Below are 18,327 nucleotides of genomic sequence, written 5' to 3' on the forward strand. Positions count from 1 at the left end.
TCATGCATGCTTAGCTTTAAAAAAAAATTATACATATATATATATATTGCATGTTGCGGAACGTGCAACCCAATCCATATATCATATCATCCCGAGTCTGGGGTATCATTATATCCTACCCACTGCAGTGGTGTGCACATCTACGTGCCTGCTCGGCCGACTATAGCGCGGCGCGAAATCTATTGGAGTGACGTAAAGTTGGTAACCTCCGATGAATCATTATGAAATCATCATCATCACTATGTCTCACCTTGAAGGAACAATGATCGTAAGATGAGATCAGGAACAATAAATAAAAATCATTAATCATACAATAAGCTCAATAACATCCCGAAAATATCAAGAATTATAAGCTTTGGTATCTTTGGAAAGAAATCATCATTATCATCATGAAGAGCATTTATCAACATTATCATAAGAACCTTGGGAATCATTAGTTTCTAACATTTTCAGGAATAAGGATATTATGGATATTGCGTGAAGGTTTACAATAAAAGAATCATGCCTTAAGAAAGAAAGAGTTAGCCTTAACATACCTTGTCGCTCGCTTAGCTACTCAACGCTTAACTTCTGAGCTCGCAAATCTACATACAAGGTGAATCATACCAAAATTAGGCTAAGAACATTCTTAAACCCCAAGTTAAACTAGTCTAAGTTAACGGAATTCGGGCAGCATTTCCCCTATAATATCCACTTCTATCCATCTCCAAATGAACCCAAACATCAACAACCACAACATAAAGATATAATTAAGATACAATCAAGATAAACAGATGCAAATCCGTCCCAAAACTTCCTTCAAAAACAGCCCATAAGTTAACAACATCAACAACTCGAACAATAATTTTTTTATCATGGTTTTCTTTACTTTAAAGCATTGAAACCCTTCAAGGACAACTTAAAAACTAAATTAGGATGATAAACGTACCTTATTTGTCCAGAAACTCCAACTATAACACTCCACTTTCAAGATACAAGGCTAACAACTTGCTGCCAACATAAGCTACAAGGATATCCTAAATAATCTTGGGTTTTACGGGCTCACATCTTACTTAGATGATGGGAAGGGACTAGGAGAGGGTTATGGAGTGTATTAGGAAGCTTAGGGTCTGTTGGTATGTAGAAAATGAGTTTTAACACACAACATATGAATATATAACATTCCAAAAAATTCTCCACCGCCTCACATTGACGGAACCGTCGATGTACATTGACGGTCCGTCTTTGTGCATTGACGGACCGTCGATCTTCGACAGTTCACAACTCCCACCATATATTTTCAAATTGCAGTCTGCCAACTGTATTGGAAATAAGACTCTCTGAACTTACGTTTACATAGGTTGTGGATTCCGTAACTCCTTGTATTCTAGGAGATATGCCTCTCTAAATTTGACCCAAAATTTCTTGTCCAAAATTTTGATAAACTTAATTTTCTTCGATTTGCTTGATCCGAGAACCTTTAGACACTTACTTAACACTTATTAAGAGTATTCCTTAACCCTATATAGGTTTCATGACCTCTCCAAGCTTACATTAGTTTACCTACGATGCTAACAACGTGAAAAATTTTCGAGGTGTTACAAATACTTGCATAAATGTGAATGCGAAAATAGCATAAACTGAGCCAAAGATGGCTACACAACTCCGAGTATCTGATATAACTGAATTTCTAGTCTATGAAACCTCTATCATGATTCTAAACTGTAAAACACACTTGCTGGGATAAGGCCCCATCATACGTTAACTTGCTAAACATGACATGAAAATAAATAAGGATAACATCCCAAATAAGATGGGGCTCACCAATAAGCTGATACGAGCAAATTCTACTGAGCAGATGCGGCGTCTTGTAAATCCGTACCTACATCGTGAAGTGCAGGCCCCCAAGCAATAGAAAAGGGACGTCAGCACATTGAATATACTGGCATGTAAAGCAACTAAAAGAATAAGCATGCCACATAAAATAACAATAATAAGAACTGAAACTGAAACCTGGTCATGAGCATGAACATGAATACATACATATATATATATATATATATATATATATATATATATATATATATATATATATATATATATATATATATATATATATATATATATATATATATATATATAACATGAGTAAAATATCTGTGGGAGAGTATTAGTATAACTGACATGAAACCACCACGTTAGTACGTGGCGTCTGATCTCTTTCCCACCAGTTAAGCCATCGTATACCTTTCCAGGGTACAAAACATGAACATGACATGAATGGATCCAAATCACTCAATGGGTATTTATGAAGGAATCGTCCTATTGGGCGGAGCGATCCTTATCCTACGTTGGCATATGTAGTTTCAAGCATAAAACCTTCTTAGTAATCTGTGCAACTCCCAAAAATATGAACATGATATAGTTGGCTGAGAAGCCCGTGAATTTCATAAAAACACATGACTTGTATTATAATATGGATATCTGGTACTATAACATGGATAAAGTTATATAATTTATTTGCATGAAAATGTGTATACATGTAAGATATTGATGAAAGTAAGTATAATATTTAATAACTTGCATGTAGGAACCCATGCATTGCAATATATGGGTTTTCATGGATTACAGACGGAATCCCAATAACTAAAACGGAAGATTAGGAATACAACAACGAATATATATTTCAACTATGGTAAATCATGGTACATGAACTTAGGGTTATCATGGACTGACTAAATACCCTAGTTTAGTAAACTCAAACAAAATCATGGAAGAACATAGCGTGCGGAAGAAAAAAGATGTTCCCATATGTAGATAGAAACTTTACATACCTGGTAATGCTCCAAAACTTGTATCAATAATTTGAACTTGAAGAAGAACCCCTAAAGCTTTAGTCTTGAATCTTTTAAATGAGTTTTCTTGAAAACCCTAGGCTAGGAGTGATGAACTCTCATTAGATTACATGAATATTTATTAGAATTGACTTGGAATGACTTACCTTGTTTTGGATTGATGGGAGAAGAAAACCTTCGTGCTAGGGCTTGGGAGTATGAAAAATAGAATAAAAAGGCTGAACTGGGATAGTTATACTTAACTGAGTTGGGGCATTATACCGTCCATTTATACGGTCTGTATAATGATATACGGTCTGTATAAACTGACAGTATTTATTATACGATCTGTATAAACTGACCGTATTTAACAATGATTAAAATTTCAGAAACTGAATTTTTTCCAAAGAGTTTCACGGACTAAAGTACGGTCCGTATAGCTGGTTTTGAAAATGTGATTTTGCTGAACGGCAGCAAATTAAATTCTAACACCTCCCGTCTGATATTCATGAATCATAGCCTAGTTTAAAGGTACGAGGTGTTACATTTATTTTCTGCTTTTCTTTAGCAAGTATTTCATTATCTTGTATTGCTATCTTAATCTTGTACTGGATTCCAAAATTATCAGAATATCAATTCCTATTTCACTATTTCAAAAAAAAAAAGTTTGTTCTTTGCAATTTGTAGTATAGTAGTTTCATTTTATACTATTTGTGATGAATCAGAATATTAGCTAACTATTTTTTGACTAATAAAACTATGGAACAAATCATTACACTACCACAAAAAGTAATTAAGAAAAATATAAAATTACAGTTTATTTATTAAAATCTAAATTAATAAAAAATAATTAAAAAATTCACAAATAAAAAAAATGTATCTAAAATATGACTCTATTTTCTTATATTCTTTATATATATATATATATATGTGTGTGTGTGTGTGTGTTGGGGGGGGGGGGGTATCATAGAGGACTAAAGAGAGTTTTTTTTTTTTTTTTTTTTTTAAATGAAGCAACCTTTTTATGACATCCTGACAGTATATGATTTATACCATGTTGGTATCATAGAACTGAGCTCTTCGTTGAAGGAATGAATTAGTCCTCTATGGTTCTCTGTCAATTTATAACATATACTATATGGGTATCATAAAGGAGTGGACAAATTATCAATCATATGTTGTCAATAAATGATATACACATATGTCTCATATTGGACTAAGGAGTGTTTTTAAAAAGGAATGTATATGTCCTCCATGATAATCTATAAATATATGATATGTCAGATTGGTATCATAGAGAACTAAGCTCTTTTTTTAGGGAATGAACTAGTCTTCTATGATTCACCTTGCAGTATATAGTATATACCATGTGGGTATCATAGAGGGATGAGGAGTGTTTTGTTTTTTAAAAGATGAATCAATCTTCTATAATACCACGTCAATATATGATATATACCATGTGAGTATCATAGTATATTGTGAGACTATACTTCAATTGCTAATGATATATTATTTTGATAGATGATATGTCAGAATAGGTTATTTTATGATAATTGATGCAAAAAACAATTAAAATAAAAAAAGTATATATTGTCAATTATCTTTTTATTGATATAAGAAAAGAAAAGAGAATAAAAATAAAAAAAGAACAAAAATAAAGCAGCCAAAAAGGTGTGTAGAATTAGATAATAATAATAAAAAAAAAGGCATAGCCTAGAGAAACAAAAGGTAAATGATTTATGTTGAGGCGGTACATACTATCTGGATTGAGAGAAACAACATAATTTTTTAGAAGACTAGAGATTAGGAAGTCATAGCCAAAGACATAGAGAAGCTTTTTTTTTTTTTTTTTTTTTTAAAAAAAGCAATTACCACAAAAGCTGCAATGCTAGGAAGATACTTAATTTGACAAGTAGAAAAGTAAATAATTAGGCAAGGGTAACTAATTTAATTTTTGTGAATAGTTATGTAGTTTACCCCTAAAGAGATACCGAGACATATCTAGTTATATTATGTAGACATGAGTAAATTGTTTTCTACATGGGCTAATATTTTAGAGATAATAATATAATGCATCTCATCTTTAGCATGAAACAAAAGTTTCTTTGATATTTTCAAGAGTTATTTAAAATTTTGAAATAGCATATACCTACTAATCATAATAACCTTCAAGAATCATAAACAAAAGTTTCTTTAGCAGCTCATATCATAAAGTTTTTTTCTAATTTTCTTTCTGGAAATACATTATCGAGGTTGCTAACTTCTATTAATAAGACAATTTTCCTAAAAAGAGTAACAATACTTATCAGAACGATTGTTCTTGGGTTAGGGTTATGAGTCGCGGGTCAATGGATCACCAAGTGAAATTGGTAATTGAAAGGGAATTGGGAGAATTCATTAATCTAAGGGTGTATTTGAAACTTTTCTTAACGCTTGGGGTAAAATTTTAGCATATAGTATAATGGAGAATAGATGTGAACAAGATATTAACATAAATGGAAAACTTTAGCCCCTTTTCCTTGAGAAAATGATAAAAATGATATCTTATATTCGGGGGTTGTTCAAAATGATATCTTAGTATGCTTTTTAATAGTTTTAAGCCTTTAAATTTATCAAATGTGTGTGTATCTTAACGGTTATAAAAGCAAAGCCATAGATGTATTCACACGCATTTAAGGTTTTACTCCTTCCAACTACTTTTAGATTTTGAGATTCACTGTCATTAAATACTAATTTCACCTAAATCTAAATCCTTAAATACTAGATTATGTCATTTTGCTATATAAGGTGAAGTGATCTTTCTTCTTTTTGCATAAGAAAGAAAAAAAAAACATAAGTGAGAGAGACAGTGAAGGATGAAGTCCCAGATATTGAAAAAAGCATTCTTTCTCATGGTAATCACAACAATTATGGTTTCTTCGTCATTTTTTGTGTGTGCAGATAAAGATCCATATCACAAGTGTGTTGATGAATGTTACTCAACTTGCGTTGATGATATTACTAGTTGCCATGATTATTGTTTACATGAATGTAAGCAGCCTGATAGTTTTGAGCAGAAATTGTCGAAATGCTCCAACTTTTGTGGCAATCTTAAAGGAGGTCTCTCTCTCTCTCATATTCATTCACTCGTTCGCTCTAATTTTGAAACTAATCATGATTTTAGGTTCTAAGTTTAAGCTTACTGTACTACAAGTTATTTTTATCTATAGTGAATTAGTAAATATTGAATTCATATATTAAAAGAATTCTTTATATGGCAGATGAGAAGCTTCGTTGCATTAACAGATGTTTGAGGACGATCGACAAAATCAATGGTTGAGAACTGTTTGTCATAGAAAAACATGAAATAAGATCCTTTCATGTAGTAGAAAGGATGTTAATTTGTTGTTATCCCCAGTGAAAGTTTTACCTTTTAATGTAATGATGGTTGTCCATATTAACTTTGTGTTTCTTATCTACGTTTTATCTCTTTCTTTTAGATTAATTTTGCTTAATCCCCTTAATGTTTAATGGTTGGGAAACAACATCATCTCTACCTTTTGAATGAGATTGAAACCTCCTTGAACAATAATTCAGGTGAGCTTTACATTTTTTTCTTCAAAAACTCTTGTAACATCTAAAAGGCTAAACAAATAGAATATGTTTATATTTTGTCCAAGAATTCACTAAACAAACTATATAGCGAGATAAATAAATCAAAGCAATAAATTATCATGATTCAATTAAAATCATTAATGTTAGTTGGTATAACAAAGGAAGTTAATTTCAATTGTCCCCATAAAGAATTGGACAACTAGGGATGGTGTCTCTTTTTTTGTTTCTATTTCTCTTCTTCTTTCTTGAGATATCATTCATTGTCTTTGACGATTAATCACAAAACCTATTTAACTCATTATTCTAAATTTATGTCTAGTTTGAACTATTATCACTATTTAATTACACTTGAACTTTATTTTCATACTCCAAATGAAGTCCTTTTCTTGTGATGTTAGACTCATGATGCTTGCAAACGTGAAAGGAATACAATTATGTTTATTGTCGCGACCCATAATCTCAAATGTCCATGAGGACACCTACCCTAACCCATAGACGAACCACAATGAAAAGCAAGCCTCAAATTATAAATTTAAGTGCGGAAATTAAGGGAAAAGAACCCAACATACTAAATATGCCTTAATAGCATAAATATGAACAACTCTACGTCAAACACCTTCCCAAACTTCGAAGTCATAAGTACAAGAGTTACTAAACCAAAATACAAGTCTTAAATTACTACATAACACTGTCCAAAATAGAGAAAGACAAAAAGTAAAGATAGAAAAGAAGTCGGGTGCTATGAGATCCTCATCAGTGCACCCTATACTCTGAAATGTCATGCCCCATAACCCACCCTAGGTGTAACAAGCATCCGATGCTATGAACAACAAGCACATTATAAAATCAATAAACGTCTAATCTCTTTCGATAATCTTTCAACAATATCAATACGTTATAAATAGTTAACTAACTCATGATCACCATCAAATAATAAAATCAGCAGAAGTCTGTCATAAATGTATTGTTATAAAACGTAGCAACACCCAAAGAGTCAAGCAATGACTTCAACAACTACCCACAGAAATAACGTCTATCTATGGAGCCTCTAAGATGATAAATAAAACTTAATCTAACTTCAGGACACAGGCCGAAAACTAAAACAATAACTAAACGTTACTGTCGCGACCCAACCCGCCATGACTGGCACCCACACTAACTCCTAGTCGGCAAACCAACACACAAGTTATCTATTCATTCAAGTTTGTTTTTATATTAACCAGATAGTTAGCTATTACTCATTCAAGCATAAGATAATCAAAATAATTAATTCCATAAAAATACTGAAGTAAATGCGGAAGTTCTAACTATTACAATATCTCCAAAATCCGAAAGTCACGTACGAGGACTCTAATCTAGCACATGTCTAAGAAATAAAATTTGTCTAACAAATAAGCATAATGTCCAGAATAAGAAATAGACATCATAAGAGGAAGATCTTCGGGCGGCCTGGCATGGATAGAAGCTCACCCTAAATCTGTCAGCAACGTCCTCAACGCTAGATGTGAGGGCGGGTAGCAATCTCTGTATCACAATCTGCACTCAAAAGAATGCAACAAGGTAGTATCAGTACAAACACTATGCACTGGTAGATATAATAGGCAAACTAAGATTAGTATCATGCATATCTCACAAGTCAATAGAATAAACAAGCGAGCAAACAGACATGAAATAAATAAACCATGACAAGTCAACCAAGGACAATCACCAATCAAGTCACCCAAAAAATCAAGAACTCAGTCAACAGAAAACCATAAAAAGGGAATAAGACTACCACAAATACCATAATCACTATACACACATGCTAACTGATGTCATTGTCTAGAAGTCATGACCTGCAAGGGAACCATGGTGTCCATGCACCACTCGTTCCAGATACTCATCGGACCCGAGCATAAACCTTCGCTCCGAAAAGAACCTCGAATGCGGGCCACATCAATGTATCTCTCATTTTCGGAACGAACCTCGGACCACGAGCCCATAATCTAGGTCACACTTGTGCCTTTTCATATATCCTCGCATAACATTATTTCTTCCCTCTTATTATCAATGCTCAAATCATCATATCGTATCACAATTTTACCGAGAAGATCATATTAATTTCTCATCACAACACATCAACTGTAGATTCAACATACATGAATAGTGGTACGAAGCCTACACAGTTACTCAATCAATTGCACGTAGGAGTTCAACCACACCATATCATGCATGAAGCCTAGACATGCTTTCTGCTTTCTCCTAATGAATTCACAACATATACAATCAACTAATCGAATTCTAACTCAAGTAGACCGTAACCTACCTCAACGTAAAGCTGAAACAACTCGAGTCACTCTGCTACCGCTTTTCCTTTTCATAAAGCCTCGGAACACTCAAAGTCTAGCAATAGAATGCTCAATGAGTCATAATTATTCTAGTCACAAAATCAATACAAAACACCCTTCCCTTAGCCCCATTCTAATGGGTTAATGGTTTCTAAGTGCAAAACAACCTAACAATGACCTTAGTAACCAGTAACCATCAATTTACAACCATGTATGATTAGCACATCACTTACAAGCAGTTTCCAAAGTCAAGATACCATTTTTAGGGAACCCTAGTCTCAATTCACTTAGTTTATGGCTCTAAAGGTTCAATTCATGATTAAGAGGAGTTAACCCAAGCCATTAAATGATAAATACGTGGTAACCATCCTAACCCATCAAGTATAGAAGGTTTATTAATTCCTAGGGTTACTATTACTAATTTCACCATTGAAGACCCCTAAAAGGGATGATAATCATAAAGATGATACGGAATGATTGGAAGGGATGGATGAGACTTACCTCTCAATAGTATTCTTGCCCTAGCTTAGAATTTCACCCTATGTGCTTGTGGGGAACTGTGTTAGAGTATTATGAATAAAGAATGTGGGACTAAGTGTTTAAAACACGGCATTCTGCTCCTCATCGACCGCTGCAGCAGTCAATTTATCGCTGCAGCGGTCTCGCTATAGCAGCCAAGTGCCCGCTATAGTGGACCAAGAGAAACCTGACCACCGCTATGGCGGCCCATGTTTCGCTATATCGACACCACTATAGCGGGACATAGCCTGTTATGGCGGACACATGATCACTGGCTGACCGCTGATGGCGAGGGGCTCACCGCTATAGCGGTACCGCCGTAGCGATACAAGCCTCGCCGCAGCTGTCCAATTTGGGCAGTAAGCTCGAGTTTTGCCCAATTTTCCACTCTATCACCCAACATTTCATCTGAGGCCTCATAAACACAAATAAAACATGCACATATACATACAAATGTCATACAAATCCACCCGTAGCCTCGAAATTCCCAATGGAGCTCTAATTTTCTACGTCACCCCCCCCCCCCCGACGGACTCAACAAAATTAATCAACAATCACAAACAAGTCAAGTTTTCGGTTCTTAGACTTATAAAATCGAGTCTCTACTAGCTCGTTCTACCCTTCGGAAGGTTCTATTTAGTGGGGTGATCCTATATTTTTCATAACGACCGGGAGGGTCATTACACTAAATACCAATTAAAACACCGTTCGTCCCCGAACGGACAAGGATGAGTAAACTAGGAAAAATTACCTGACCTAGCGAAAAGCTGAGGATACTTGCTACGCATATCAGATTCTGTTTCCCAAGTAACTTCCTCCACTGGACGATTCTTCCACTGAACTTTCACAGAGGCTATGTCCTTGGACCTCAACTTGCGAAGACCCCTATCTAAGATGGCAACGGGCTCTTCCTCATATGTCTAATTCTCATCAAACAAAATTGAATCCCAACGGATTATGTACGAACCATCTCTGTGGTACCTCTTCAACATCGAAACATGGAACACTAGATGAGCGCCTGATAGACGCAGAGGCAAAGCCAACTTATAAGCCACCCCCACACGCTTGAGAATCTCAAACGGCCTAATGTACCTCGAGCTAAGCTTGCCCTTCTTCCCTAACCTCATCACACCCTTCATGGGTGAGACTTTCAGCAACACTTGCTCCCCCTCTCCAAACTCAATATCTCAGACTTTACGGTCTGCATACTCCTTCTGCCTACTCTGGGCTGCTAGAAGCTTAGCTTGAATCACCTTTACCTTCTTAGGGACTCCCTCAAAAGATCAGTGCCTAAAGGTCTCACCTCAAATGCATCAAACTACCTAATAGGAGACCTACACCTCCTCCCATACAATAACTCAAACGGAGCCATATCGATACTCGAGTAGTAGCTATAGTTATATGCAAATTCGGCCAAAGGTAAGAACTAGTCCCAATGCCCACCAAAGTCTTTGACACACGCACGAAGCATATCTTCAAGAACATGAATAGTCCGCTCAGACTGCCCGTCAAACTGTAGGGGGAAAGTTGTACTAAGGTCCATCCTTATACCCAATTCCTCATGCAAGCACTCTCAAAATCTAGAGGTGAACATTGTGCCCCTATCGGACACAATGGAGATAGGAACCCTATTAAGCCTAATCACCTCACGAATATAGATTTTAGCCAATTTCTCCGCATCATAAGTTATCTTCACCAGAATAAAGTGGGCAGACTTAGTTAACCTGTTAACAATAACCCAGATAGAGTCAAACTTTCACAACGTCTTCGGAAGACTAACTATGAAGTCCATGGCTATCCTCTCTCACTTCCATTCAAGAATAGACATCCTCTGAAGTGTACCCCCAGGTTTCTGATGTTCATACTTCACCTGCTGGCAGTTCAGACACTGAGCAACAAACTCCACTACATCACACTTCATCCTAGTCCACCAGTAGTGCTGCCTTAGATCACGATACATCTTAGTCGCTCCAGGATGAATAGAATACCTCGAACTATGAGCCCCTGTCAGAATGGTTTTGATCAAATAACCCACACGTGGCACGCAAACTCGCCCCTTGATCCGCAGCACCCCCTCTTCGTCAATCATGGCCTCCTTGGCCTCTCCACGCAACACATTGTCACCAATTTTGCACAACTTAGCATCTTCAAACTGTTTAGCCTTAATCTGCTACAGGAAGGATGACCGAGCCTCAATACATGCCAACACCCTTCCCGTTTTAGAAATACCCAGCCTCATAAAACCGCTAGCCAGAGTCTGAACCTCTCTAGTCAACGGACGCATCGAAGAAATAAGATGAGCCAGGCTCCCCATACTAGCCGACTTCCTGCTCAACACGTCAGCCACTATATTTGCCTTACTGGGATGATACAGAATGGTGATATCATAGTCTTTCAATAGTTCCATCCATTTCCACTGCCTAGAGTTCAGATCTTTCTGAGTGAACACATGCTGCAAATTGCGATAGTCAGTGTACACCTCACAATGGACACGATACAAGTAGTGCCTCTGTATTTTCAACGCAAACACCACCACTGCCAACTCTAAGTCATGAGTAGGATAGTTCTTCTCGTGCACTTTCAACTGCCGAGAAGCATAGGAAATAACCTTCTTTTCCTGCATCAAAACAGTACCCACACCAGAACGTGAAACATCATAATAAACAACAAAATCCTTGCCCTCCACAGGCAATGCTAGAATAGGCACTGTAGTCAACAAAGTGTTGAGCTTTTCGAAGATCTCCTCATACTTGTCGGACCACTGAAATAGTACCTCCTCCTGAATAAAGCGAGTCAGATGAGAAGAAATAGAGGCAAACCCTTTCACAAACCGATGATAATAGCTAGCTAGACCCATGAAACTACGGATATCAGTCACTGATGTAGGCCTAGCCCATTCCCTGGCTGCCTGAATTTTTCTGAGGATCCACCATAATATCTTCCTTCGAAATTACATACCCCAAGAAGGACATAGAAGACAACCAGAATTCACGCTTGGAGAATTTAGCATACAGCTCCTTCTCCAGCTCTACCCCCAGAGCAATCCTCAAATGTTTCTGATGCTCCTCCTTACTTTTAGAGTACACTAGGATATCATCAATGAACACTATAATAAAAGAGTCTAAAAGGGGATTAAACACACTGTTCATCAAATCCATAATCGCAACTGGGGCATTAGAAAGCTCGAAAGACATAACCAAGAACTCATCGTGTCCATACCTGGTCCGAAAAACTGTCTTAGGAACATCCTCTACCCGAATCTTTAGTTGGTGATACCCTAACCTTAAGTCAATTTTAGAGAACATAGAAACACCATGTAACTGATCAAATAAGTCATCAATACGGGGAATGGGATACTTATTCCGGATAGTTACCTTATTCAACTGACGGTAATCAATACACATACGCATAGACCCATCCTTCTTCTTAACAAATAACACAGGAGCACCCCAAGGAGAGGCACTCGGGCGAATAAAACCCTTACTCAAAAGATCTTGCAACTGCTTCTTCAATTCCCTGAGTTCTGTTCGTTCCATCCTATAAGGTGGAATAGAGATAGGACGAGTCCCTGAGTTTAAATCAATTATAAAATCAACGTCACGATCAAGTGGCATAGCAGGCAAGTCCGCGGGGAACACATCCGCAAACTCGCGTACCACTGGCACCGAATCAATAGATGGAGTATCTGCACTGGTGTCATGGATATGGGCCAAATAAGCTAGACAACCCTTCTCTACTAGCTTCCTAGCACGAACATAGGATATGAATTTCCTAGGAAGGGGAACTAAAGTTACCCTTTTCACTCAAGTCTAGGTGCCCCGGGCATAGCTAGAGTAACAGTCTTATAATGACAATCTAATATAGCATAATGTGGGGACAACCAACTCATGCCTAAAATGACATCGAAATCTACCATATCTTGGATCATCAAATCTGCCTAAGTACTATACCCCGTAAAAGTAATCGTACAAGACAGGTAGACTCTATTTACCACCATCTGATTCCCAACTGGAGTAGATACATAAATAGGGACATCAAGAGTATCACACACCATATCCAAACCCACAGCAAAATATGTAGACACATAAAAAAAAGTAGAACCCGGATCAAATAAAATAGAAGCCATTCGGTCGTAAACTAAGATAGTACCTGTGATGACAGCATCGGAGGCCTCAGCCTCGGGTCTCCTGGAAAAGAGTACAAATGACCTCACCCTCCCGTAGCCTGTGTACCGCCGCGATTACCCTATCCAGTCTGAGCCTCGCCCTTGCTGGGCTGTTGTCCGCCTCTACCTGCCTGAGAACTACCTCGGTTAGACTGGGCACCACCCGTACTCGTTCTGTGACCGCTGTTGACACCTAATTTTGGCTCGACGTGCTTAAAATTAACGTTTTGGGGGGCCCTGATTCGTTAAACAGCATGAAATACATTTTTTACACATTTTTACATTTTTTCAACAATTTATTGATGATTATCCTAATTTTAGGAATTTTCTCAATTTACTGTCATTTTTTCAAGAATCATTATTTTTGCACATGTACAGCATAATACTACCATTTTTTGTGCAATTAATAATTGTTTCTTAATTTTATAGCAATACATTTTTCATATCTTGCACATTAATATTTATATTTTTATACTTACGTTATTATTTATATATGTATTAATTAATTATATTTTTAGTGCAGCATGACAGTGCAGAGAAAATCGGAACAATTAATTTTTAAACGCAGAACAAAATTCAATCAAATCAAGGTCTCGTCATTTTTGTTAAAAGTGAACATTTTGAGGTAATGGGTTAGGTTTTGATTAGTTAAAATAAATAAGGGGACAAGGGGGTATGGCTCCACATTTGTTTTGGACTTTATGTTATAAAATAAGGGGAGGGATTTAGTTTTATTGGGATTCCACATGTTTTCTCCTTTTTAACTTTTCTCCTATTTTTTTTTCCCTCTCATTTTTTCTCTCCAGATTTTATTCCTTTCCTTTTTTCTCTGCAGGCCCTACATGTCTCCTACCCTTTTTGACTATTTCTCTCCATCTTTCCCCTCAAATTCTCTCCCCTCATTATTACACAGGCACACACTTACAGATTTCATCTTTTTTTTTCTTTAAACCCAAACACTTTTTCTCCCCTCACTCCTCCACAAAACCGCCGCCGCCCACCACCACGCCGGAGCTCGGAGCTCCGGCGAACCCCAACTTCACCTCCAACCATAGCCATAAACCACCAGCAGCCCGTTCCTCCCTTTCCCCTTTCCCGTCATTGCTCCGACGAGCTAAGACCAACCACAGCGTCACCCTCCTCCTCTTTCCTTTTTTTCTTTCTCCTTCACACCGGAGCAGCCAACGAGCAACCACGCCTCCCTTCACCATTTTTCTACTTTTCTCCTACGTTTTCTGACCACCACACGTCGCCGGCGAGCAACCATTACCAGCGAACCAGCAACTAGTCCACAACGCCACTGCTCACACCATCTCCCTTTTCCCGCTAGCGTTTACTATTTCTTGTGTTCTCAGATTTCTCCGACGAACAGCCAGCAACCAAACACCACCATTTTATCTCCTTCTCTTCTTCCTAACATCATTCTCCCCACAACTTACAACCTCTTTGGCCACCGTCCCCAGCGCCACGCACAAAACACCGTTCCCCCCTTTACTAAACCACTTTTAGTTTATTTTTATTCTACACCTATTCCATGTGTTTGCTTATTAAAATTCTAATTACTGGTAAGATTTGGTTAGTTGTTATCACTTTGGTTTTGGGATATTCGAAAGTTGTGGTCCCATGGAATTTGGAGTTATTTTGTAGGTGACTAAGTAGGTGACAAACTAATTAGTGGATATAAGACTTTTGCATACTAATTTACTGCAAATTGGTTCTTTGCTCTGTTAGGTTATTGAAATCATCTCGAGCAACATGAACTTATGTTTATATTGTTGTACATTTGTACTTTTTCACTGATATATATTTTTGGCCGATGAAGAAATTTCCGTCGATTTCCAAGGCCTTTCATGTACAAAGACGGGTTTTTTTTTATTTTAAGTTTATTCATTATTTCTTTAATTCATCCGATAGTTATTTATTTTCTTACTAACATTTTTATTAAGTCTCATGCAGGTATCCGGAGTTACTTTTTGAAGATGACACTCAAAAGAAGTTTAAATAGCTTCTTAAATTCTCTGTTTATATATATATATTTTACATTATTAAATTATACAAGCATAAAATATAGTGAAACTTTACTTTTTAGGGTGCAGGTTGATGGTATTTATTTGTGATCTGCTTAGGTGATTTAAATTTTATGTGTTTTAGACAAATTAATATTAGGCAGTTATTATTTTTGTAGCTAATATTCTTATAGTTATCATGTTTTGCTAGAGTTTTAATTCAATAGCTTAGCACACTTAAGTGAATAAATAGGGTGATTTGCCTCAATATTTAGGCTTTAGAATGTACTCTCATAATTAATTGATTAGGCGTACATACTTAGCTAGTTAAATTAGTTAACTCACCTTGAGTGCAAAATAATTTCATGTCCATTCCTTATACCCTTTTCACATACCCAAGCTTCTAAGTTGCACATAACTTTTTTTTAATAATTATTATAACACATATGTATAAAATACGTATTGCATGATTATTTATGTGAATATTCATATTATTCTTTAGTCTAAATTCTATTAATTTTTGTAAATAATAAAGCCCTTTTTACACATCCCTCGTATAGTTAAATTGGTCCAGCCGGGAACCACATTTGTGGATTCTGAAGGATGCCTAACACCTTCCCTTCGGAATAATTTGAACCCTTACCTAGAATCTCACTTATTTTCGTATATCATGTTAAGCTGCATATATTAATAATTTATAGGTACCCTAGTATACCTTAAATGCTAGGTGGCGACTCTGTACATAATTAACTATTTCAGAGCTCCATAAGTTGTGCTTTGTTTAGCCTTTGGTAAAAATAGGGTACAACAGCTTGGCGACTCTGCTGGGGACACTTAGGTTCTAACCATATGGACTCAATTTGTTATTCGAGGTATGTTATCTTTATTTGAATTTTTCCTTTATTTTACTTGCCTGTATTTATTCGTCATGTATATACTTTCCCTTGTTCCCTTATTTGTTTACGTACATATCTGCGTTTAATTTCATACACTGTATTATTGCTTTTTTACTAGCAAGTTTTATTTACCATACTCATTTTTTACTTTATTGTAAATTATGCATATTGCTTTTACTGTTTCTCTTTAATTGCTATCTTTTTGTGGTTTTATATAAATATTCATACGTGTTATCGGTTTATATAAATTGGCATTCCGTTCATATTTCCTCCACTTCTGGAAAACTCACACTATCACACGTACACGCGAGGTGTGTTTTGCGCACCCGCGAATTTTTTGCGTAGAATCCAAATTTAAGGAGAGTTGGCATATGCGCGGGGTGCCCGAGTAACGGGGACCGCGTAGCCTTCTCACTCGAGCGTAGCCCTAGAATCTCACTTATTTTCGTATATCATGTTAAGCTGCATATATTAATAATTTATAGGTACCCTAGTATACCTTAAATGCTAGGTGGCGACTCTGTACATAATTAACTATTTCAGAGCTCCATAAGTTGTGCTTTGTTTAGCCTTTGGTAAAAATAGGGTATAACAACCGCCCCGTCCTGTAGGTGCGCAATCCTTACACCCTTTATCTAGTGCAAACGGAGCTCAGGGAGCCTGATACTGAGTCCCCTGCCCACTCTGTCTAAGTCTGGGGCAATACCTCTTAATGTGGCCTATCTCACCATACTCGTAACATACACGGTCCAGCATAGGTCGCTGAACAGAAGTTGATAAAGCAATATAACCTCTATGCTGACTGGAAGCCTGATAATTTGCCCCTGATGGGCCTCCAGCTGACTGAATCCGACGCCCTGAATATATCTGCGAACTTTGACCCCTCGAGAAGGAGTTGCTGAAAACCCCACCCCTTTGGGCCTTCTTCTATACCTGCTTTGCATGACTTTCCTGTTTAATCCCCTCAACAACACGAACATGCTCCACTACCTCCTGGAATAAAGCCCATAGTGGCTACAAGCTGAAGAGATGATAGCTGAAGTCCAGTGTTCAATCTCTTTACGAACCGCCGGATCCTTTCCCCTTCAGTGGGCAGTAACTGAAGAGCATATCGGGACAATGAGTGGAAACGGGACTCGTACAAAGCAACAGACGAGTTCTCCTGATCAATATTAGCAAACTCATCCTTCCTTCGGTCCCTCAGAGTATGCGGAACATACTTATCCAAGAACACTGAATAGAACTGAACCCAATCAATGGAGGAGACCCAGCTAGCCTGTCGGTATGTAGAAAATAAGGTTTAACACACAACACATCAATATATAACATTCCAAAAAATTCTCCAGTGCCTCACATTGACGGAACCATCGGTGTACATTGACGGTTCGTCTTTGTGCATTGACGGACCGTCGATGCACATCGACGGTTCATAACTCGTACTGTATATTTTCAAATTGCAGTCTACCAATTGCATTGGAAAGAAGACTCTCTGAACTTATATTTACGTAGGTTATGGATTCCGTAACTCCTTGTATTCTAGTAGATATGCCTCTCTAAAGTTGACCCAAAATTTCCTGTCCAAAATTCTACCAAGTTTTCCAAAAATTTGATAAACTTAATTTTCTCTGATTTGCTTGATCCCGGAACCTTTAGATACTTTCTTAACACTTTTTAAGAGTATTTCTTAACCTTATATGGGTTCCATGACCTCTCCGAGCTTACGTTAGTTTACTTACAATGCTAACAACGCGGAATTTGTTTGTGGTGTAACAAATACTTGTATAAATGTGAATGCGAAAATAACATAAACTGAGCCAAAGATAGCTACACAACTCTGAGTATCTGACATAACTGACTGTCTTGTCTATGAAACCTCTATCATGAGTATAAACTGTAAAACATACTTGCTGGGATAAGGCCTCCATCATACGTTAACTTGCTAAACATGACATGAAAATAAATAAGGATAACATCCCAAATAAGATGGGGCTCACCAATAACTTGATA

General features: G+C 36.9%; 1 long non-coding RNA gene across 1 annotated transcript; it reads left to right on the forward strand.

Moving 5' to 3' along the window:
• Nucleotides 1-5,600: 5,600 nt before the first annotated feature.
• On the forward strand, nt 5,601-6,253 carry LOC132618047 (uncharacterized). The gene is made up of 2 exons (XR_009573930.1): nt 5,601-5,912; nt 6,074-6,253. It is a non-coding gene; the product is annotated as an uncharacterized LOC132618047 (long non-coding RNA).
• Nucleotides 6,254-18,327: the final 12,074 nt, after the last annotated feature.

This window comes from Lycium barbarum, chromosome 11 (genome assembly GCF_019175385.1).
Source record: "Lycium barbarum isolate Lr01 chromosome 11, ASM1917538v2, whole genome shotgun sequence".
NCBI lineage: Eukaryota > Viridiplantae > Streptophyta > Magnoliopsida > Solanales > Solanaceae > Lycium > Lycium barbarum.